Source organism: Callorhinus ursinus, unplaced genomic scaffold (genome assembly GCF_003265705.2).
Source record: "Callorhinus ursinus isolate GAN/ISIS: 27379988/994484 unplaced genomic scaffold, GSC_fseal_2.0 scaffold33, whole genome shotgun sequence".
In the NCBI taxonomy this organism is placed as follows: Eukaryota; Metazoa; Chordata; class Mammalia; order Carnivora; family Otariidae; genus Callorhinus; species Callorhinus ursinus.
In genome coordinates this window covers 1,188,661-1,213,719 of record NW_027397095.1, presented here as the reverse complement: position 1 = coordinate 1,213,719, position 25,059 = coordinate 1,188,661, and the positions used below count along the sequence as shown (strand labels likewise).

At 46.0% G+C, this 25,059-nt stretch overlaps 1 pseudogene; it reads left to right on the top strand.

The window, feature by feature from the left end:
- Positions 1 to 727: 727 nt before the first annotated feature.
- LOC112809155 (BOS complex subunit NCLN-like) overlaps positions 728 to 25,059 on the top strand; it is a 62,087-nt pseudogene continuing 37,755 nt past the window's right edge.

The window sequence follows — 25,059 nt, the reverse complement described above, 5'->3', positions numbered from 1 at the left end:
GTGAGCAGAGCCAGCTGGGAGGGATGTTATTACTTTATTTCTGTTTTCTTAACTATGCGTGTGTGCGCGTGCATGTGCGTGCGTGTGTGTTGAGGATTGATTGCAGAAAATGTCTGAATCCACGGCCCTCAAGATGGAAACTTTTGTTGATATAATTTCTCCTAACTTTCCTACACCTTCCTTCCCCTCCACTCCAGTTCCCCAGTGGCTATCAAGAGCTGTATATATCTGACCACAAAACATCCAGTCAGTTCAAGTCAAAAATGCAGCCAGCCATCTGGATTGACTCAAACTCTGTCTACACACACCAATTGGCTTGGGGGTAAAAAAATGTAATTCAGCGGAACAACTGGTTATTTTTAAAACAACGAGTTGAATTCAGACAACCATCCAATTAGTTGATTTCAAAATGCCCGTTTGGCGACATGAAAAGGGTTTTTTTCTTTTTTTTTTCAAAGGGCCTTGTGTGTGCATAAACAACCTGAACGCTATTAAATTGACGAGCTATTTTAGAATCAAGTAGATAAGGCCAAAGCGGCTGGCCTCTGTTTATAAAGGGAAAACCTGTTAGAGTAGCAGTCCATCAAGCACTCCAGAGGGTGACACCTTCTGTTGCAAGGATGCAGTCTGCCCCTCGACAGCAGGGTAGACATATCCCTCTTTGTAGCACAAGCACCTCGTTCCTTTTTTACAGAAACCTCCCGGGCGCCTCCTTCCTGGACGCGCCATGCTAGCCGGAAAGAAGGCCGCAGATTCAAACAGACTCTCAGAGGCCAACGGGCTAGGGTTAGCTCTCGCCACGTACCATTCCCTAACGCACACCAAGATGGGAACTCCATTCTCTCTCGCCTTTCCCGGGTCTCAGCCTCGCCACATGCCCCCCAAGGAAGCCTCCTTGGAGCCCTCTGGCACACTCCGGAGTGGGTTGGGTCCGTGGAAACTGCACGACTCTATCTCCCTGAGCTCCCCCGCCCCCAGAAATGTGAAAGTTCTCTTCTTGTGTCACATTGCTAAGAAATGATTTAAGCAAAAAAAAAAGGGCGGGGGGGAGGAAGGTCTCCTCCTGAAGAGAATTTTATTTGCACTCCCCATGCTTTGTCATAAAGGGCACTGAACCGTGTTAATCATATAAGAAGTTTTAGAGAAGCTCTCTTTTTCACATTAGGCTTAAAACATCACCCCTGAGGTGGTGCTGATGGTTCCCTTAGAAAAGATTTCTTTGACATCTAAGACACAAAGGACTTCAGCAAACGCTCCGGCGTTAAATGAGTGGCGCTAAGTGCTGACTCTCCATCCCCGGTGACAAGCATTGACTAAGTGAGACTTTTGTTACTGCGAATGTCTTACTTGGGTGTGTCTTAATCCCGAATGTTGTGGAGGTTTTGTTTTAGTGTGTGTGTGTGTGTGTGTGTGTGTGTGTGTGTGTGTGTGTGTGTGTTTAAATATTTATTTTATCAGAAAGGATCCTCACAATGGAAGCATTCATAGCCATCTCTGTGGCTGAGTCTTTAGGTTTAAGACTGGCTAAGCAGCCTCAGGTAGAAGGTGTTTGCACAGCTACAGAAGGATGGAATCCCAGCCCCCGAGTTGGAAGGGGCCCCATTAAGCCAGTCCTTGCCTTCAGGCATCCAAGCCAGAGGAAGAGCCACCCTTTTTTTAAGATCTCCAAGGACAAAAACTCCACACGTAGCTCTTTTGTTACCAAGAAAATGTGAACTACAAAACATATTTGCAAGGGAAGAATATTATAATCCATATTTAAATGATTTCCTTGCTTCACTTATTTGCCTTCCTGAGTTTTAAAAAATGAATAAACAACAAAATGTCCTTTTCCCTTGGGGGAAAAAAATCCTTTCAATGGAAGCATTTCTCCTCTTTTTGAGGATCCACACGAGACATTTCTCTCAGGAAATTCTATCAGAAACTGTGATGTCTCTCCTGAAAAAGCAGGTCTGCTTTTATCTTATGGATGCTCTGAATCAAGAGTTTTGGCTTCCTTTGGCTGTTAGCTCACAGCCACATTTGTAATCAATGAACAGGACCCAATCCGCGTCACCATGCTTTCCCTCCCTTATCTTCTCTTCATCCAAAGTTCTTCCCTTGGTTGTATCTTTTGTGGTTCCTGGGCTTTGGGGTTGGTTTGTTTTGATGTCTGTAAGTAGTTCAGTGACACAGTTAAGAGTAGCAGAGGCCTCCGCTTGGATCCCAGCTCTGCCCTTTCCTAGCTTCCCTTCCCCGAGTCTCAGTTTCTCAATCTGTAAAGTGGGGGTTGTTGTCGGCATTAAATGAGAGAACGCATGTGCCCTACCAAGCCGACAGTAGGCAATTCGGTTATTTACTAGTATAACTTTGCTACTGCCTTAAATCATTTCGGGAGCAAGCAGGGCAAAAACTGATTGTTTATTCCCCCAATCCAATTTCCCATCTTTTATCCCTTTTCCCCTTTTTTATTTTGTATGACTTGTCTTCCAAGTGAAATCACTTGTTGCTGTTTTCACACTTTGCCAGAACTCCTACTACATTACATGACAGTGCTTCCCAGACTTGCTTGATCTTAAGAATCAACAGAAGCGCTTATTACAGATACAGATTCTGACTCTTTAGACACCTAAAATTATTTTATAAACAAGCAGTCTGAGATCAGATGTTTCTGGGACTGAAGATGTTGGATGTCCTCATCGGCTTTTTCAACAATACACGCCACGTTGTCTGTACTTTTCGCCAAGAATCTAATCACAAACTTCCAAACTTGCTTTCTCTGTAGTGAGTGTCCCTCTAACGTTTTCATTTTGTTCTCTTGTTTTTCCTTCAGTGACTCTTTATACGACTTCTCATTCTTTGACTTCCCGTCTGGCCCCTGTGCGAGGCTGTGTCTGTCCAGTTCCTGATGCCCGCCCCCCCTCTTTGTAAGAGCATGTCCTTCAGCACGCCTCACCCCCCGCACTCCTTGGGGTGAGGTATATCAGAGCTAAAGTTGTCAGCCTCTCCGTATCTTTTCCATGACTGAAAGTATATCGCCATTAACCAACAGTTACTCAGGAACCATTCCAACCCCTTCTTCAGGAGAAAAACATCTGCAGGCCTTTTTTATTTTATTGGCCTGCTTGATGGCTCTACAACACAGTGAAGAAGGAGCCCCACCCTCCACGAGTCTCTTCATCCTGCTGGGGAAGCCATACACAGTTGAGAGACCAAAAAGTCCAAAAAAGAAAAAAAAAGAAAAAAGAAAAAAAGATTTTATCCGCCTTCCTCTGTTTTCCATGGATGAATGCCAAATCCCTCATACTTAAACTTTTCCCCCCTTCCTTTATTTTGCCTGCCAGTTTTCCTTTGAATGAATGAATAAATTGTCCACCCCTCCAAATTTTCTCAATAATCTACCTCTGTAGCTCACTGCAGTGTTTAACAACCTTGGTAATAAAAAAGAAGGAAGGAAGGAAGGAAGGAAGGGAGGGAGGGAGGGAGGAAGGGAGGAAGGAAGGAAAGTCTTGCCTACTAAAATGCTGAAAGCTCTTTAGCTTTATCTTAAGACTGGTTTGGCTGTTCCCTCTTGTTACGTGTACATTGCCAGGATAGTACGAGTATTTTCAAGATGAATTCTCTGCCAAAAGATCTTGCCACTGAGTCATCACCATCCTCATCTTTTCTCAAAATGTGAGCAAGTCTCAGCCGCACTTCATTCGCTTTAGTAAACACCACCTAAGGAAAGAAAGCATCAGCTTCAAGAACATGCACCCTCATTGAAACGAAAGTTTACTTACGGAGTGCCTACTCAGGGCCCGGCACTGCGTTAGCCCCAGAGGTAGAAAGAAGGGCTTGCCTTCAGGCACACACGCACACACATGTACTCCCGGGTGTAACATCCAGAGAAGGGGCGCAGACTGGAAACATTACTGGAATTCCAGGGAGGGTGCAATTCTCCCCCAAGGGCCCTGGGTAGTCACAAAAGGTAAGGCTCCGAGCCCTGAAGAAAGGGTAGCAGAGAGCCTGACGGAATTAATGTGGACAAAGACCAGGAAACAGGAATGAAAATAGTTTCAGCTATTTGAGGGGGAAACAATTAGGAGACCATTTGCCGAGGGCAGACAGTTTGTGTAGACTAGAAGACGAGTGGTAGATAATAATGGGGCGGTGGACCTTAGTCTGCTTGGAGAGGGCCTTGAATGCTAGGCTAATTAGCGTCGCCTTAGCCTATAAGCAGTAAGGAGAGCCGCCCTCACAGATAAAAGAAAACAGGAGACCCCTGGGGCTTCTGGGTACCTTCAAGGAAAGAAGCAGGGACATTGATTACAAGAACTTTGTGACATGTCTTGAGTTTTTATCACTGTTCATATTTGTGACTTTGTTCTTCCCCTGTGGTGTCGGCGCCACTGGGGATGACAGCAAGGAGAGGAGAGCTAGAGAGCTTACTCCTGTCCCCAAAGGCCAGACAGAGGCAAAAAGGACCCTAAGAAATGGACTAAGTGGAGGTGGTTTCAGAAGTAGGAAGACAGACCAGGAAAATCACTGGGGCTCACAGAAGAGGGAAGAGATGTGGCCTATTTGGAGTCAGCGTGGAATTGCAAAATGCCTTTGAGGGTTTAACTGTGAGGAACCTCAGCCATTTCCCTCCCAGCTCCACTGTTCCAGCAGTGTCTCACATGCTATTTTAGAGAAGCGGAATTTAAGGGGCACCGTTGAATGAATGCCCCGTTTTGTGAACCCCAGAGAGCCCTGAGACGACTCTGTACCTACAATTGACCCTTGAACTACATGGGGTTAGGGGTGACGACCCCCCATGCAGTAAAAAATCCACATACAACTTTTGACTTCCCAAAAACTTAACAACTGTTGACCAGAAGCCTTACTAATAACATTAACCATCAATTAGTGCATATTTTATAGGTTATATGTATTCTATACTGTATTCTCACAATAAAGTAAGCTAGTAAAAAAATGTTATGGAGAGAGTACTTTAAAAAAATCACATGGAAGAGAAAATACACTTAACAGTACCGCGCTGTATTTATTGCAAAAAAAAAAAATCCATATATGAGCAGACCCACGCTTTTCAGACTTGTGCTGTTCAAGGGTCAACCTGGTTGAACTAGCTAGGATTGACTGAGGACCAGGGAACACGTAGGTTGATTCCTTGAGCCTCCTAATTCAAAGGTTCTCCTTGGACAATAGTGGCTCCGCATCTCCTCATTCAGATTTGAGGCAAAAGTGAAACAAAAACAACAACAAAATTCTTTTCAGCCAAGAGTTGATCGTGTCCTGCTAAGGTAAGAGTTGATCTGCTCTCCTCCTAATTCAATATGGCTTCAGTATTGTGAATGGGCGGCTCTCTGTCCAGGACCACTTGGAAAAGGCTTCTGTCTCTAACAATCTTCATTTCTCACTGAGCTGCTCTTTCTGAGTCCTAAATTCACCCCTGTCTCCCTTCGCAAGCAGGGGATTGCCAGTGTTTGGCTGATAGGGCACAAAGTGATTGAGAAAGACCCTGTTGCCTCCCTTCATCCACTCTGCCCCTTAGCCAAGCAGACAGGAAACAGTGCTTTCTTCACTGACTTGTGATCACTTTCATGAGCATTTTGTCCAAGCTACATATTAGATCCTCAATAGCATTTGCTGAACAGGTGAACGAATGAATGCCAGGCACTATCCTAGGTTCTGGGCATCTGCCAGTCAAGAAGACGATAGACAGAAATTCCCGCTTTTAGGGAGAGATTACGTTATAGTGATAGAAAAGAAGGAACCATAAAGTTCCGAGTTATGTCAGACACAGCCTGAGCACAGGAGAACTACTCAATAGATAATGTGGTGAAAAGAGAGACTCTAATATTAATAATGCATCTAGTTTATGTTTCTCCTCCTCCTCAGTCTCATTAAACAACACTGATTATCCTCAAGTGTTAAAAAGAGAGTCACCATATGATCCAGCAATTCCATTCTTAGGCATATGCCCGAGAGAACTGAAAGCGGAAGCTTGAGCAGATATGTGTACGCCCGTACAGTATTTTTTGCAAGAGCCAAAAGGTGGAAACAACCCCAGCGTCCTTCGACGGATGAATGGACAAACAAAATGTGGTCTATGCATACAAATGGAATATTATTCAGCCTTTAAGAGGACAGAAATTCTGACATATGCCACAGCGTGTATAAAGCTTGAAGACATTATGCTAAGTGAAATAAGCTAGTCAGAAAAGACTAATACAGTATGATTGCACTTAAATGAGGTGTCTGGAGTAGGGAAATTCATAGAGACAGAAAGTAGAATGGTTGCTTGCCGGGGGGGGGGCTGGAGGGGAGGGAGGAACGGAGAGTAACTATATAATGGATATAGAGTTTCAGTTTTGCAAGATGAAAAAGCTCTAGAGATCTGTTGCACAACAATGAGAAGGTATTTAAAGCTACTGGCCTATACACTTAAAAATGGTTATGATGGTAAATTTCATGATAGGTGTATTTGAAATGATGATATGTGTAATTAAAAAATTGTTTTAAACACTTGTTGAACACTCGTTTGTGAGAAATGTACAAAGATTAACAAACATGAGCGCTTTGCTAGAGTTTACATTGTAATACAGACCCTTCATGATGTGGCCAGGCGTGTCAAGGCCACACAGACAAGAGAACACAAACATTCAACCCAGATATGGAGAGGCAGCTGGATATTTACATTACCTAACAGAGCAAAGGTGAGTGCATTTGGGGATGGAAGGAGGGCAGGCTGTCCACACAGTATGATTTGCCCGGATGCTGCTCCTGATCCGTTTCTCCAAACTTTATCAACGAACGCCATTGCCCGTCATACATTGCAAAATTACAGTTCTTTCTTTCCAGTCTTGAAGGATTAGGATCTTCCACAATTCCTCATGAGTAGGCAAATAACCCAGGGAGGGACAAGAATGGGTTTGAGCTCACAGTTTGCTCCCTGTTTTATGTTACAGGGCTTCGGGACGAGAGGCGAAGAAGTGGGGTAGGAAAGGAGATGGGTGGGCAAACAAAGTCAACTTCCCACTTTGACGCCCAAATGAAGGAGACTGGGGATGCAAAAGATATTGATGTGACAAGTCCACACGCAGACAGGTTTACAGGGGCTGTCCTCCCCACAGGTAATCGAGAGCAAAGGAAAAACCCATTTCCAAATGTTCGCACTGCCCAGCCTCCAGAGGTAGTGATCTCCTTCCTGATGCCAGCAGTATCCCAGCGGAGGCCGGCCTGGGGATGGGGATATTTTTTCCCAACTCCGTATTCTGTATCTCTCTTGACAGAGACCGCTGGGTGAACCTCCTTTTCCCCCACCAGGCCAGCCACGCCTTAATCCCTCAGGTGCCACAAGAATCTAGGGAGAGATCTCTTTGCACTTTCCATGAAGAGAGAGTCTGTTGGACAGGATTCTCTAAACCACATCACAAATGCGTTTTCATCTCCTTAAAGGAACAAATTGTTTTTAAGGACTTCAGCACATTGTTTATGAGTCAATGGAAACTGCTAATAACAAATGGGTCTTATCTATTCACGAAAGCAAGTCTCTGAGGGTCTCTCTTGGGAACCACTGCGAGCAGTTAGTTTGAGTTATTGTACACATAAGACTTCAGCTAATAAAAGGGCATGTTTTAAAACATTCCAGAATTCCAACCTGTCACTAATTCAGATTGGTCTGCCTGCCCCCACGCCCATTAGTCCAAATAGATGAGATTTTGCTGAGGCAGATTTTTGAAGTCCTTTGCAAATGGTAAAGCAAAAGAGGGGATTTCTCCCCCTCTCCCTCTCTTAAACTTGAGACACATTGTTTGACATCTCACTATTAGGATCAATAGGTGACAATTTCTCCCCACTTGTTATTTACCTTGGTTCCCATTAGCAAGTTGCATTACAACAAGAATGCGTCCTGACTTTCTTGCTTAGTGCCAAACAGCTTTGTTTTTCCATAGGCTGACTCTCTTTTGGTTCCGTAAAGGTCATCATTAAGCTAATGCCAACTTATATTTTTAAAAGATTTTATTTATTCATTTGACAGAGAGAGAGAGAGAGAGAGGGCACAAGCAGGGTGAGCGGCAGGGAGAGGGAGAGGGAGAAGCAGCTCCCAGGACCCCAGGATCATGGCCTGAGCCCAAGGCAGACGCTTAACCGACTGAGCCACCCAGGCGCCCCTAGCTAATGCCAAATTAAATTACCTTTCATTCATTTGCAAATGGAAAGCACAAATGCTCATCAGTGGCATGACTTAGAAGTATCATAGAAGATGCTCTGGCCAATCACTCTCTTCAAAACAATCCTGTGGATTGCAATACTTGTGACATGCTATTTTTGAATAGTGTTTTCCAAGATCAACAAGCTATAAACCACATGGTCAGAAGAAAAAAAAGCCATAAGCTATTTAATATTTAAGGGACTTGTGGGAAAACAATATTTCAATGTATATTTAGGTTTTTTTTTTAATCAGCTAAAGAGCACTTCAGCTCTAAAGCCTGTAGGAACCCATCACACCAAGGTTCCAGGCTTACGCAGTAGCTGGAGTTTCCCAGGAAGACATGGAACCAGGTGCAGAAGCTTCAAATAAGTCTTTAGTTTCCTATATACATGTCAACTGATTGTTGTGTTGGCTTCCCGTATCACAGAAATGGTGGCTTGCTGATGGGAAAGCATTTTTAGAGCCACAGGAATAAAAAGGGAGCAGAGATGCTCCTCCGGTTCTGATTCTAGGCAATAGAAAGGGAGTGCAGAGACCGTGGAGATGTGAGCTCCCCTGGCTGGCATCAGGTCAGAAATGTGACTGACTGACGGTCTGAGGCAGTTTGGTGCTGAGGGGAAGGCCTTCTGGACGGGGCTTTGTAGCCCAGAGACTTTATCATCCCTCACCTCCCAGCATGCACCTGATGAAATAAGCTTTAAAAGCTTACGAGGCAGGCAGCTTTTAACAACAAAGGGATTCCCCGTCCAAGAAGTTTCCGGCCTGAGATGACACATGTAGTACAGAAGTGCTCCATTGTTAATCAACCAAATGTATGCATTAACTGAGGGATAGAAAAGCATACGCATTTTAGGGTCAAAGGCAAAGTCAATGAATTTGAGATGCACAATCTTACAATTAAGACTTCAAAACCAGTTTTCAAAGTACAAGTAGCTACAAGCCAATAGAAGAGGGCTAAAGTAAAGGCAGGGTCAATGATACTGTGGCCACCGCAGCAGAATCTTCGGGAGGCACTGTTCTCACTTAAAGGATTCTTTTTGGTCGGGCAATTGAAATCCGCCACCTCCTCTATGAAGTCCTTCCCGTCGCTGGCTCTTTCCCCGGCTAAAATATGGGTCACTCTTTGCTTTAGGCCTCACTCTGCCCTGATAGATGAGACCATGATGCTCCACGTCGCGCCACCCCTAACAACGGGCCGCATTTCTGTTTTCATGCCTGTGTCCTCACTAGCCCTCGAGTACTCTGAGGACAACGTCCTGGTCTTTTGTGTGTCTCCATCACCCTAGCTCAGTACCTGGCACATAGTAGGTGCTCAATATGTTTTTTTCTGAATGGATGGTATCCCATAATGCCCTGTGGTAAAGAGAGCACCCACTGAACAAATGCTCCTGTTAGAGTTATGTCGAGCCAATTTAGGGCCCTGCAGAAGAAAGAGAACTGTAAATTCCCAGCTCCTAAATCAAAGGTTGAAAGCTTGCTCCTCCCTAGCCATAGCTCCTTGATATGGCTCCTGATTAATAATCTGTTACATCCTCAAAAGGGGTCATTTTAAGGTAATCCACCAGAGCTCCCATGACCTACTGACCTTGTTATATCACCAAAAAGGAGCTAACTTTGGGTCAAAGGATGGCAGAATACTTTGCTGCGATTCACATATTACCCAGAAAAGTTTGGCTTCCTGGAATTCATAATAAAAATTCCAAATCCCCAGCAATAACTTCCCAACCCCACATTTCTTGCTAACACAGCAGAGTAACACTTGGATTCTATGCCAGGCCTCCTGACCTTTTGCTAATTGCAAAATAAACAGATCTCCAGTTTAGAGGGGCCTTCTCCTTTTATGGGCTCCCTGCAGTGTAGGCACTGCTTGAATGGTATTTATTTCTGCCATATTTGCTTTCCAGCACTTGTTCAGAGCAGGAGGCAGGTGTCTGGGAATGGAAAGAATAGGGATTGGAACAAGAGGAAAGAAGCAGGTGCCCTAACGTCCTGAGTGAAGTGCCCAATTTATTCTTCAGAAGAGGCTAAGGTCCTAGGAGGATGTGCGCAGATGAAATTTTATTTTAAAAAATTTCAACAAGTATTTCTGAGCCCCTACTCTCGTGCCTAGCCCTGCCCTCGCATAACTCACTATCAGGTAGGGGAAACAGACATGTTAAAATGTGATAAGCACCATTACGGAAGCACGGACCAAAAGCTGGGAAAGTCCAGAGGATAGATAACGGTCCCCTACTGGCCAGTGCTAGTGATTGGCATAGAAATATGATAGGGAAGGGCAGCGGCAGCATCATGGAGATGTGGCCTCCTCTGTTTTGCGGGCTCCGAAACGTAATTTTATGTGCTGCTTTTGCTCTAGCGCTAATCAGACTCCAAGAGATGGACACGTGAAAAACCAGAAAGATAAATACTAATACAGATGTAAGCTAAAGTTCATTCACTATGTATTTACTATATGCCCAGAAGTGTTCTAAGTGCTCGGCACGAATTATCTCATTTAATACTCATCGCAACACAAGGAGAAAAGCACTATCACCAGCTTCATTTTTTAAAAAAATAAGTAACAGAGACTCAGAAAGGTTCTTGCCCACACTGGTCAAGTGAAGATTCTTATAAAAGTCTGTCTGATTCTAATGCCCACGTTCTCAACCCCTACACATGTAGTCACTCATTACTTTATAGTGAAAAAGTGAACTGTCAGCTACTGTGTGAGTTCCTTCCCCAAAAAGGAAAATGATGGAAACCGAGTTAAGTCCTGAAGATCATTTGCAAAGTGTCAAAAGCAGAACAAGGGGCTCAAGAAATATCCTCCATGAAAGAATAGTTACGAGTCCTCAAGCTATGCCGGTCTAGCGAATTAGACTCCTTCACCCCCGCCCAATAGCTCCCAGACTTTGAGTGATCAGCCAGGACACTCTCTCCTGCCGAAAGCCCAATGATTAAGTCGACCTGAGCATTGCTGCTTTTTCTGTCCTTACGTACCCACATCTGGGCCCCGCCCTGAACTTCCGTCAGTGACTAGGGTCTTACATACTCTCCTTGCTCAATTTCTTCCAGCTGCCCCAGCTAGATCCTCCTCTTTCCAAATCCTACTCCCTGCCCTAGGGTTGCTCCACTTGCTAGATTGACCCTCCTCGAACTCCTGATGATCAGAATTGTACCAGAATTACCTATTCCCTTTGGACTACCCAGCTATCCTCCCCAAAGTTCGTTAACTTATTCATTTTACTGGTGTTTAGTGGGTGCCTACCAGGTGCCCAGCACTGTGCTAGGGGCTTGAGGGACAAAAATGAGGGATGTCTTATGCTACCATGATGCCAATGTCGCTCCGGGCTTAGGAGATAGTACAAAAATGACCAAGGTTTATCAGTTAAGGTCTGGGCAGGAAAAAGATGGCACCCTCAAACTGAGTAATCTGGGGGAGAATTTCATAAAGGGGCTACTTACAAAGGTGTGGGTAGAGAGTGGAACCTTCACAAGAGATGGGGTCATACCTGGGAGATAGTAACTGCAGGGCGCTGTTACCCACCCAGGGCCAAGGAGAGGGAACGGTGTGCAGAGTGTGATTTATAGGACCCTGTGGCCTTCCATAGAGAGAGACGCAGGCACTGCCGGTCCTCAGTCCCATCAAGAGAGAGCCTGGGGAATAAACTCTCCAGCCTCACTCTCCTCCCACCCCCCAATCCCCAGCTGGTGCCAAACACAACCAGAAGTCAGGAGGCAAGGCAGTCCATGAATGCAATCCATATGGGTCAGCCTCCTGTCTCACAGAGCAGGGTGAAGAGTGGATCTGGACATCCAGTAACACTATGCAACTGGATTATCTCCTCCCTAGCCCCAGTCTGCTCCGTTTAGGATTCCTTCCACTTCCCCCTCCTCCTTATTCCACCCTGCCAAAGATTACACTTCTTGTATGGCTCGCGAAGACCCCACGACGATTTAATGACAAAACCAGATCACAGACCTGAGACCCTGTTTCTGTTTCTTTCTACTTCATTCTCCCTAAGACAGTGAAGTGCTAACATGATAAGGATGATGCTAATGATGATGATAGCTGTCATTTTTTAAATTCTCGTGATGGGCCGGGGACTAGGCTGTTTTACATAGAATGCCTCCCTAGGTGTCTAATCTCAGGCAGGAAAAAACCGCTGACTTCTAGTAGACAAGTGAGAATAAAGACCAACTTCTTACCTTTACAGATAGCAGAACATTTTTGTGGGTCCCATTGCCATTCTGCCTCTGTCACCCTTGAATTTCTGTGTCCCAGATGCAAAGAGGATGTAGTTAACACATTCTAATTATGGGCTCTAGGAAGAGAGCTGCTTTTATGGAATGTACTCCCGCTGCCACTTTGGCTTCTGTCGCAGAGGCTGCTGAGTATGCTAAATGCTCTCCAAATGCCCAAGGGGCACCCTCAAAGTTTGAACGTGCAAACACAGGAGCTTAATTATGGATCCTGAGAACCAGAATGATTCCATTTACAGCCTTACAGTCCTGAAAGGCGATGTAAGTGTTTAGGGGAAAACCCAAACTGCACCTAAGGGTCGAGACAGTTGCATCAGTGATTTAACATATCCATCCGGTACAGCTCCCCCAAAAGTTATGGAATCTGTGAAGGAAGCCAACACCTCTACTTGCCAGCCCTGGAGGGGGAAGGGTGTAGGGTGAAAGGAGGCTGAACAGAAGCCCAGCAGACGCGCACGCGCGCGCGCACACACACACACACACACACACACACAGAGAGAGAGAGAGAGAGAGAGAGAGAGAGAGAGACCCGTGCGTGCACGCGCACGCACACAGGGCAGCTTACCTTTTTTTGCCAAATATTTACCCAATAGTATGTAATCTACATCAGGTCAGGGATTTTTGTCCACACTCCCACCCACCCATTGCAGTATCTCCAATACCCAGCATGGTGCCTCATGCATAGTACATGCTCAATAAATAAATGAATGGGGGCGCCTGGCTGGCTCAGTCGGAAGAACATGGGACTCTTGATCTCAGGGTCGTGAGTTCAAGCCCCACGCTGGGTGCAAAGATTACTTAAATAGAACTTTAAAAATGAATAAATGAATGAAATGGGGGGAAGTTTCCTCTGCTGCCCAAACAAAGACTCCTTAATAACCCCTGAGTTTATCTCAGTTGGAAATTTCTCTGGGCATCTGGAAGATACTATCCCTCCCATTCTCTCATATACCGGAGTATAATGCTTTAACTTTTCCATAGCATTTTCCCAATCATGGTCAAATAAGTCTTTCCCTAGCATTAGTTCAGCCCAAAGCTACTCAAATAAATCAAATGAGTATGGTTAGATCCACTTTAAAAATGTAGAGATTTACTCCTGTGCATTTGGATATCTTAGTGTTGTAGTTGAATCTGAGAGACTCTTAGGAAAGAGATAACAGGCCCAAACCTCACTTGACACACAGTGCCAAAGTTAATGTTAACTGTTTCTGCACTAGTGAGCTTTTCATTATTCAGCTGCTGCCCCAGCTCCAGAGATGTGGGGCAACTGACAAGACGGGTAATGAGCTTTCATTTTCTTTATACAAAGTCAATTAAGGAAGTGGGTGGTCTCCACTTATTTTGTAGCTTATTCTGGTCAGTAACCTCCTTTCTTCCTTGCAGATAGAGTCTTTCCTATGGCTGGAGAGTCAGGGCCAGAAATAGTTTGGCTGCATTTATGCTCTGTGTATTGCTCAGGGGAAGGACATGCCTGTTACACCAAGGATTTGCAAGGTGGTCAATTTGCTGCAAGCAAATCAAATCAGACTGGGAAGCACTCTAAATTTCTAATACATTTTATTTCCAGACCCTTAACTGAGATTCCCCAAGGTGGTCTACTTAGACTAACTAGATTTCAGTCAAACGTATATAACCTGCTCGATTTGTAAGTTCCTTGAGGCAACTTACAAATGTCTGTCCTATTCACTGCCAGGTCCTCAGTGTCTACCTCGGTGTCTGGTACATAGTAGGTGACCAATAAAATATTGATGGATAAAGGAAGGAGTACTTTTCTAGTTCATCTTCTCACCAATTGACTGGCCCAACGTCACAGTAAATATTGTAGGCATCTCCCTAAAGGAAGACCAGTGGTGAGGCTGATGGCAAGCAACAACTTGTATTCTTTTTTCGAATCTGAGGCCATCATTTGTTCGGATCGTGTGGTCATTCATTCATGGATTCAAATGTTTATTGGAACACGTACCATGCGCCGAGTAGAGGGGATGCGTATGTGAAAAAAACCGTGTTCCCTGATGTCAAGGAGTTCAGTCTCCCCAGGGAAGAGATAATGAAATAACTGCAGCACTATCTAATAAGCATCATGAGAGGGGGCGGGCCCCGAGGGCCACGGGAGCACAAAGGAGGGACATCTGATTTAGACTGGGAGGTCGGAAAGGCTTCCCAGAAGAGGCAAGGGTTAAATCGAGTTTTGTAGGGCAAGTGGGAGTTAGCCAGATGAAAACGGGAGAGAAAGGCATTCCAGGCACGTTTTAGGCACAGACCAGTGAAACGGGCATGGGGCTTCCAGGGAGCTAAAGGAGCCCTGGAAATGCCTCATGACATTTTGCATGCTGGCTAATTCTTTGTTGTGAGAGGCTGTCCTGTGCGTTGCAGATTGTTTAGCAAATGGTATCCCTGGATTCCACCCACTCAATACTACTAGCACCTCACTCCCCCGGGCTGTGACAACCAAAAATGTCTCCGGACATTGTCAGACGTTCTCTGGGGTGTAAAGTCACCCCCAGCTGAGAAACAGCGCCAAAGGTATGTGTGAGGAAGTGATAGGAGATGAGGCTGGAAAGCCAGGCAGGGGTCCAGGTCATGAAAGTCATGGGCGTTGTGATAAGAAGTTTGGACTTTATCCTGGAGATCACAAGAAGCCCTTGAAAGATTTCGAGCAAGAGGATAATCTGCTCAAATATGTGTTAGGACTATCACTCCGGCAGCAGAGTCGAGTGTAAATCTGAAGGGGATATGTGGCAGGGTGATGAGTTAGGAGACGAGCAATCATCCAGAACAGAAGTGATGAGAGCCAGTGTTACAGCGACGGTGGTGAGAATGGAGGCAGGAAGGAAGATTTGAGAGATATCAAGGGTCAAATTCTCAGTATTTAGTGATTTAGGGGACGGGGGGGTGGTGAGGGAAAAGATGCGACTCCCAAGTTTCTAGTTTTAGTAATAGGATAAGTCGTGTGGCCATTCACAGACAAAGAGAACATAGAAAGAAAATCAGGTTTGGGGAGGAGCATACCTTTCATTATTGGCATGTTGACTTTGAGTTACTATGGGACATTCAAGTGAAACTGTTCAGGAAGGAATTTGTTATACTGGTGGCCATTAAGCAGGGAGTTACAGGATCCCCTGGGGTAGATGGGTCCTGAAAAGGAGCTATGTGAAAGCCTGTCACCTATAGAACATTTGCCACTAAATGGCTTCAGAGCCTTCTCCCACCTTCATTCATTTAATAAACATTCACTAGGGGCCAGACCCTAGCCTGGGTGTGAGGGATACAAAGCAAAGTAAGATGGAGCTCCCGCTCTCCGCATCCTCCCAGTCCATCCAGGGAGACAGATGAGGCCACGAGCAATGGGAAGTGCTGGGAAGGAGGCATGCCGAGCGCCGGGAGTGTAAGAGAGGGGGGCCTCTACCAGAGTGAGCGGAGGGGGAAAGCCAGAGAGGGTGTATTGGCGGAGGGAGACAAGATGGAGAGGTGGAGAATGCCGTGGTCCTGAGAATGCCCCTTGCCGGCCTCCCCCTACATCAGTGGTTCTCAACCCCAGCATCACTGAAATTGGAGACTGGATCATTCTATGTTGGGGGGGCTGTCCTGTGCACTGTAGGATGTTGAAGAGCAGCCCTGGCCTCTACTCACCAGGTATCAGGAGCAACCCCTGCCTTACTGGTGACAATCAAAGCTATCTCCAGATGTTGCTTCCTGTCCCCTGCTGGGACGAAATCTGCCCAGTCGAGAGAGAACCCCTGAACCTCACGGAACATAATCTGATCAAGGGCCCGAGGTGCTGTGTTCATCACGGAGCGTGCACGAGGCGGCACTTCTTCCCCCCTGGCTGCTGCTAGCCGGGGGACTCCGCACGACGGACCCGAAGGCAGGCCTGCCGCGGAAACATGTAGGACTCCACTGACGGCGGACTTCAGCTCAAGGACTCAGCAAAGGGCTTCCTGAACCTTTCCTGGACTGCATGGTCATCTAGGATGTTCCTACCCAACCTTTTTTCCTCTCTTTGCCTCTCAGTCTGATGGCTCTCTCAGCCTCCTCCAGCAACCTCCCCAGTGTCTCTTGTACTGCTATCACTCTAGTGAAATCTTTGCACGTTTAATCCCATCTTGGCTTCTGCTTCTCAGAGGAACCGGACTAACAGAAGAAGTCAGACTCTGAAATCAGAACTATCTGGGTTTGGGGCCTGGGCGGCTCAGTCGGTTAAGCGTCTGCCTTCAGCTCAGGTCATGATCTCGGGGTCCTGGGATTGAGCCCCGCGTCGGGCTCCCTGCTCAGCGGGGAGTCTGCTTCTCCCTCTCTCTCGGGCCCTCCTCCCCCCACTGCTTGTGCATGCTCTCTCTCAAATGAATAAAAAATAAATCTAAAAAAGAAAACCCACATACCACAACCAGAAAATAAATGATTGAGGGAACCAATCACAGGGGAAAATTGAAGGAGGAAAACACTAAAACATAAAATACGTTTGGCATACATAAAAAAGCACCGCTCAGTCTTTGTGTAGTTGCTAGAAATGGGCTATAAACTTGGTTCTAAATTTCCTAATGAGGGACGCCTGGGTGGCTCAGTCGGTTAGGTGTCTGCCTTCAGCTCAGATCATGAACCCAGGGTCCTGGGATGGAGTCCCGCATCAGGCTCCTTGCTCTGCGGGAAGTCTGCTTCTCCTTCTCCCTCAGCCCCTCCCTCTCCCCTGTTCCTGCTCACTCTCTCTCTCTCTCTCTCTCTCTCTCTCTCTCTCTCAAATGTATAAATAAAATCTTTAAAAAGAGAAAGAGAGAAATACCTGGGTTCAAATTCTGGCTCCTCTTACAAGCTGTGTAGCCTTGGAGCAAGTTACCATACTTCTCTAAGTCTCATTGACTTGAACATAAAGTGGAGGTAACAGTAGCCACCTCAGAAGGTTTCTATGAGGATTAAATGGTCTACTGCCTCTAACACAGTTAGCACAGTGCTGGATACCACGAAGAGTAAGTGCTGCCTCTGAGCAAAGGATGGCTATGTGGAGAAAGGGGCATTCTGGGCATACTGCACCGCATGACACACAGACATGATGGCAGCAAGTGGCACGGAAAGGCTGGGAGTGATGGGAAACGTGGTGGGCATTTCAGTATGGCTGCCACACAAAGTGTAAAGCAGGAAGTGACCAGAGGTGATGCGAGAGGGAGGCAGGTCTCGACAGAACAATTCCTAACCCTTCCACCTTTTGAATTCAAGTCAAATTGTCCAAGCCTTTCATTGTCTCCTCTGAGCCTTCTTCAAGTTCACTACGTCTGCCTTTGAGCTAAAATCCCAAATCTTCACACAAACTCCATCAAAATTCATCATTCAAAGGGTCTTGCTAGTTGGGAGAGACTAAAGGGTTTGCTGCCTCCCAGTCCCTCTGCTCAGTATTCCAATTTACACAGCCCTGAATGGGGATTACTTGGAGGGAAAAGATCTAATCGCTACTTGGCCCTTGCCCTGAAAACTCTTTCATTCAATCCAAAAACATTAACAGGGACCATTTCCCCCACCCTAAGGAAAGTTAATCATTATCCCAACCTCCTCCACTCAATTCTCCCCTCCCCCACATGCAGACCCACGGGAGCTTACACACACACACACACACACACACACACACACACACACACAGGAATAATCCAGACACGTCCATGAGCAAGAGGACTGAAAAACCAGCAATAACGTGGCCAGTGTGTGGATGTTCTGCTAGCTAAAGACTTGAATTCATATTCCAGCCCCAACATTGAGCAGCTGTGCGATCTACCGCAAGTCAGTCTCTGAGCCTCAATTTTCAATAAATCATAACCTGGACAGAAAAGCACTTTGAAAAATACAAAGTACAGGACAAGTCATTATTATTCAACTTGTGTCAGGTTAGGGGTCCAAAACCCTCTCTCCGGTGCCCTTCAGTATGTTCGGTGCCTTTCTGGAGATCCTTGCCCAGGTAAGAGATGTGAAGCCATCCAACCGGTCTTATGAGTAGGCAGAGAAACAGCTGTCCAAACCTTCTCTGAGGAAGAAAAGTGTAAGCAAAATAGGACTGGTGATGCCAAGCTCTGCAGTGGGTTCCTCATTCAGTCATCTTTGCGAAACTGGAATTTCTCTCCCTCTTCCCTAAACCCACTCCTGAAGCTTAGCTCATCCATTCTCACATCCTCTACCTTACTTGACTTAGGAATTCATCCCTTAAATCACTCTCTGTGTTTTTGTCTACTCACTGTCTTTCAGCCCTGCTATGAATGCAAGCTCCATGAGAACAGTTTTTTGTGCTGGGTTTGGGTTTGGGTTTTTTTGCTATTTTAGATTCATTGATAGATCCCTAGGACTGTGCCCTATGTCTGGGACATAGCACACACTCAATAAATCTCCGAATGAATGGATGGATGAAGAAAGCCCCGCTTCCTAGCTGGGCTCCCAGCCTCCCATCTCTCCAGTCCTGTATGCACCTCCCTCTCAGGCTTGACCTGAATGGTGGTGAAGAGTAAGAGGATAGTACTTGGAAGTGGCAGTAAAGGAGCATGAGCTCCACCCTCAGGAGTGGACGAGTAGTAGTGAGGGGGCTTTTAAACCTCTAGAACTATCTGAAAAGTGTATTTGGAATTACAAACACAGGTAAGACTTTCCCAAAGTGTCTTCTGTGGAAAATTAATCCTACAAATGCTTCTCAACAAGAGGGTTCCATGGTCAAGAAAGTTCGAGAAACACTGCACGATTAATTTTACGCTCAGGGCACTGACAGATTCACGGTGTGTCTTAGCATGTTAAAGGCTTTCAGATGTCAGATAGCAAGGAAACAAGCTTAATTATAGAACCCTTTTATCATATAATACCTACAGAAATATTTTAGGAAATAATCATAAGAAATTTATCAGATTTCTAGAAGCCTTAAGTCACTTTTCCAGATTTGTTTTTTGTCTTCTGCCTGTTCCCATTTAGTTATCGCCAGGAAAACCCTTAAAGCAAACAAACACACTGGGGCGCCTGGGTGGCTCAGTCGGTTAAGCGGCTGCCTTCAGCTCGGGTCATGATCCCAGGGTCCCGGGATCAAGCCCCGCATCGGGCTCCCTGCTCAGCGGGAAGCCTGCTTCTCCCTCTCCCTCTGCCTGCCTCTCTGCCTACTTGTTCTCTCTCTGTATCTCTCTGCCAAATAAATAAATAAAATCTTTAAAAAAAAAAGCAAACAAACACAAAAACAAAACCTTTAAAAGCAAAATGGAGCTTTCTTTTCTTTTTTTTTTTTTTTTAAGTCATCTCTATGCCCAACATGGGGCTCAAACTCACAACCCCCTGAGATCAAGAGTCGCATGCTCTACTGGCTGAGCCAGCCGGGCACCTCCAAATGGAGCTTTAAAGGGAAAGGAGCCTGAGTGTCCAACAGGAGCTACCAAAATTAGGGTTGGGAGAAGGGCTGACAAGACCAGCCTAGACAGAGAGAAACTCAAGCAGAAAAATCAGCTGGTAGGATCTGTGAAAAAAGGAAAAAGCAAGCTTTTTATGAATCACTCTCTCAATGACCATAATCAGTCTTTCTCTTCCCACACTCCACTGAAATTGCACTTACCAGTGGACTCCTTACTGCAAAACCCAATGGGCACTTTGCTGTCATTAGCTCTCAGCTGTACGTGACACAGCCAACCTTCCCTTGTTCTTGAAACATTCTGTCCGTCTGGCTCCTGCAATGCCATATCCTCCTGGTGTTGGTCCTACTCTATGGACCTCATACCTAAAACAATGGGGTACAAGGATATGTCTTAGGGCTGCTTCTCTTCTCAAATGGCACATCATCCTGAGCACTCCCACATACCCCCATAGCTTCAAACATCATGGATAGGCTGATAACTCCCCAAATGTGTATTTCTGTTTTGTTTTGTTTTGTTTTGTTTTTAAGTAAGCTCTATGCCCAACATGGGGCTTGAACTCACAACTCCGAGATTAAGAGTTGCATGCTCTACCAACTGAGCCAGGCAGGGCCCCCCAAATATGTATTTCTAGTGTGGTCTGTCCTCTTGGTTTTTGGACCTTAATATCCAGCTTCTTCCTCAACATTTAAACTTGAACTTACACTCAACGTGCCCAAATCTGAATTTGTCCTCTTGTCACAATCTCAGAGAAAGCATCACCCAGCTGCCCGAGGGAGATCCCGAGTCAGCCTCAACTCCTACTCTCCGACATTCAGTCAACCAGCAAGTCCTGTCAGTGAATTCTCCTAAACATTTCTGAAACCCATCCACTTCTCTTCATCCCCATTGTTACTGCCATTCTCACTCCAGGCCCCCAAGTTCAGACCAACTCCTTACAGAACTCACTGCCTCTGATCGTGTCACTCCTCCCTAATCCATTTGGTCACATGGCAACAAGAACGCAATCAATGTCTTCCAACATAGATCTGATCTTATCACCTCTGTTTAAAACACTTCAGAGGAACCTGAATCAAAAATTAAAACTCTTTCGCATGGTTTCCAAGGCGCTTCGTGATCAGATCTTGCTTTCACATTACAGTGTAATGGTCAGACCGAGGAGCAAGACTGGCTGGGTTCAAATCTCAGCTTTACCACTTTCGGTAGCTATGTAACTGAGCACATGAACCTCCCTGAGTCTTAGTTTTCACATCTGTAAAATGAGATAATTGCGGTTCCATCCCTTCTAGGGTTGTTTTTGAATATTTTGTCAATACGCGTATCGTATTGAAAACGTGCCCTCTAAATGTCAGCTTTGAGTAGTAATACGATCTCTCTAACCTTATCTCTTGCCACACCTTCCCCCTCTCTCTATCCTCTGGCCATAGCATGTCTTTTAGTTTCTAGAGCATGACACGTTCTGTTTTCTTTTTTTAAGTGTACACTTCAGTGGCCTCTTGTACATTCACAGAATTGTGCATTTATCGCCACAGTCAATTTCAGAACATTTTCATTACTCCAAAGAGAAACTCCACGCCCCTTATCCATTGCCCTCCCAACCCCCTCCCCAGCTGTCCCAGCTCTAGGCAACCACTCATCAATCTACTTTCTGTCTCCGTGGCTTTCCCTATCCTGGACTTTTCCTAGACATGGAATCATACAACATTTGTTCTTTCGTGACAGGCTTGTTTCACTGAGCATCCTGTCTTCGAGCTTCCTCCCTGTGGTGGCAGGTATCAGTACTTCATCCCTTGTTACAGCCACACCACGGCCTCTCCTATTGCCTAACCTTTGTGCTCGGTAAGCCTCTGTCCAGAACCCGTGGCTTCTCTCCCACCCCGGCTCACACGGGTGACTCCCACTCAAACTTCGGCTCTCCCTGGTCTAGATGGAATGACAAGAAGCCTTAGATGACAGCCTCCTCCCATCTCCCCTCCCTCTCCAGTCTGGGTCAGGTAAGCCTCCTGGATGCTTCCCCGGTTGCTGGTCTTTTTGTCCGTCTCTCTCCCAGACTGCCAGCCGAACAACGAGGGCTATGCGTGGGGACTGCTCATCCCCCGCACCTAGCAGAGTAGGTGGCACACATAGGCCCTCGATTGCTTTGTTGAATGAATGAAATGGGAACACGGGGGAGAGGGGAGGGGACAGCCCAGAACAGAAAGGTGGAGGCTCCGTTGTTAGCAGAACAAGGGGAGGCTTGTTAATATGCCACCAGACTAAGCGTCCGAACACTGTTTTCTTCAAGCCTGATGTCCTCCAGCAAGATACCCGGCCTCAGTTTTTCCTCCACAAAATGAAGCGCTTGCCCGAATAATGCCTACAATCCCTTTTAGCTCTGACACTGATTGCTTCCAAGTATATGTTTAATTAGTCCTATAATTATTAAGGAGAGCCAGAAGGATGCCAAATGCATTAAAAATACATTCCCCTTTCAAATGAATGCAAAATGGCACTGTACAAATTGTACTTTTTTTCTCTTATAGCATTAGTAATGTAGCATTTACTGGGGTCAAATAAACAAAAAATAAAAATGATGTCTTACATTAGAATGGTTAAGGGATACAGCCTCCATCAACTAGAAGCTTCTGAATCCTCTTTTAATCAGTTCTATCTTGACACTTGATTGAAATATTAGCAGTAAGTGCCTCTGCATTTATCAGCATTTAAAGACCTGAATTAATTTCCCAATCCTGGCCTGGCTTTGTAAGATGGAACGGAAAGTAGGAGGCACCCCTCTCTCTCAGAGAAACACTTCCCAGCTCCATCAGCCCGGCCCAAGCTATTTTGAGTGGGCTTGTCATTAATGAACACGACTGCAGCTCCTTCCAGGTCTGGACTGCTCTCTGTTAGAGCAACTGGAGCCAAAGGTAGACAAAAGCAGCAACAATGAAAAAGATTTAGAATCACGACATAGTCTCTACCTACACACCGCTCTAAGTGTGTACCATACTCAATAATAATAGCTCCCATGTATCGAACATGGTATTGACCCTTTATCTATGTCATCTCATATCACGTTCGTAACAATCCTATGGGATCAGTATTATCATTTTATTGTTATTATTATCCTTATTTTACAAATGAGGAAACTGAGCCAGACAGGTTGAACAACCACCCAAAGTCATGTATCTAGTAAGTGGTAGAGCCAGGGTTTGTTTTTTTTTTTAAAGATTTTACTTATTTATTTGACAGAAAGAGAGAGAGAGAGGGCGCACGAATGCACAAGCAGGGGGAGCAGAGGGAGAGGGAGAAGCAGACTCCCCACTGAGCAGGGAGCCTGAGGCCAGGCTCGATCCCAGGACGGTGACCTGATCCGAAGACAGACGCTTAACTGAGCCACCCAGACGCCCCAGAGCCAGGATTTAAAACCAGGCCTCTCTGAACACAGAGGCACAGTCTACGATGTTACAGGACATATGCCTCCCATCATGTAGTAATTATCCACTTACAAATCCTTCTCTCCCATTGTGCTATGAGCTCCCTCTAGGTTTGTACCACCAGCACATGGCTTGGCACGCGGGTTCACTCATTGCTTCAGGACAGATCTATTGAGTGTGTACTGTAAGCTGAACACGAGCTAAGGGCACTTGGACATACGGCAGTGACCAAGGCAGTAAGATCTCTGGCCTAGTGGAACTTCCATTCAGGTGGAGACAGACCAGTAAACAAGATTTTCAATGAAGAAAACGTGATTAAGAGTAGCTTGGGGTGGGGGTGGGCAATGTTTCAGGAGGCGAAGGTGGTCAGGGAAGGCCTCTCTAAGCAGGTGAAAGGTCACTGGAGCTGAGACCTAACTTGCGAGAAAGAGCCAGCCATGAGAAGAGCCAGAAGAAGCGTGCTCCCAGCAGAGGGCCAAGAATGTACAAAGGCCAGGAGTTGGGAAAGAGTTTGGCACATTTGAGGAGGGAAAGAGGGCTAGTGGTGTGGGCGAAGAGCAGGGAGCAGAGGGGTGGGTGGTGGATAGATGTCTGATCTTACCGGGATTGTAGGCCTTAGGCACCTCCTATTGTCCCTACACTTAGGATTGGGACTGCTGCCCCCTACTGATTCCCAACAGGAGCCAGGGTGGAAGAAACTAGTTTTTGATGGGGGTTATTCAGAGGCAGGATCTCTGGGCTGGGGAAGGAAAGTACGGGGCCTTCCCCATCCCGACTTACTCCTTTCCCTGGGGATACCTTTCTTTGTCCCCTACTCCCATTTTGTACCTTTCCTCCGCCTCCTGGTCCTCCACACACATCTCTAAAACCATTCAAGGGTGCCGCTCATCTCCTTCGACTCCTCCTGGGACTGTAAGCCAGCCAGTCTGTGCCTTGGGCCTCTCATGTGAAAACCCTCGAGGCAGATAAGAGGAGTGAGTGACGGTGACAGTGGCAGCAGACAAGTCCCAGCTTGAGGTCAAAGCTCAAAGATTCCTTCGGCCTGACCCCTGGAGGGAGTAAGGCAATTTTTTGCGTGGCTTAAAACCGTGGTGCAGAGAACTGAACTTCCTCACCGCTGTGGCGAGCAGGAAGGAAAGCAAGACGCAGAAAGAGCAAACACCAGGGAACAAGACCCAGAAGGCCGGCGCCCGCACCGACAGCGGACCGGCTGGTGAAGGGCTCGCACCCACAATCTGCACAGCGGCCCCGGCGCGGCCGAATCCCGGGGCGCCCGCAAGCCCGCTCCCACACTCCCTGCTCCCTACTGCCCCGCTGTGGAGAAACGCTTCGGGCAAAGCGCTGAAGTGCAAGAGAAAAAACGTTCATTGCCACCCTCGGCCTTCTTGGCTTTGGGGTCCCGGCAGTCCCCACTTTCCGTTCCCTCCCTGTCTCGAGCTCAGAGAAAAGGGCTTTTGACAGACGTCCAACAGCCTTTACCTCTCACCGTTAACATTTAAGGCCAATAAACTAAACTAAACATTGAGCTTAACAGTTTAGAAAAAGAGCAAAAAAAAAAAAATGCACAGGAAAATAGGAGGAAGGAAATAATAAAGATAAAAGCAGAAATAAATAAATTAGAGGATGTAAAAACAGTGGAATTAATAAATACATCCAAGAGCTGGTAGCTTGAGAGGGCTAATAAAGTAGCTAACCCTCTGGCAAACCTACGTGAGAAAAACACACATAAAACTAGAAATGAGAAAGGGGGTATAACAGCCAGGATAAACAATAGTTTTAATTGTAAGGAAATTCTATGCACAATTGTATGCTAATAGGTTTTTAAAATATAATGCAATGGATGCCTTTTTTTCCGGCAAAACTATAAAAT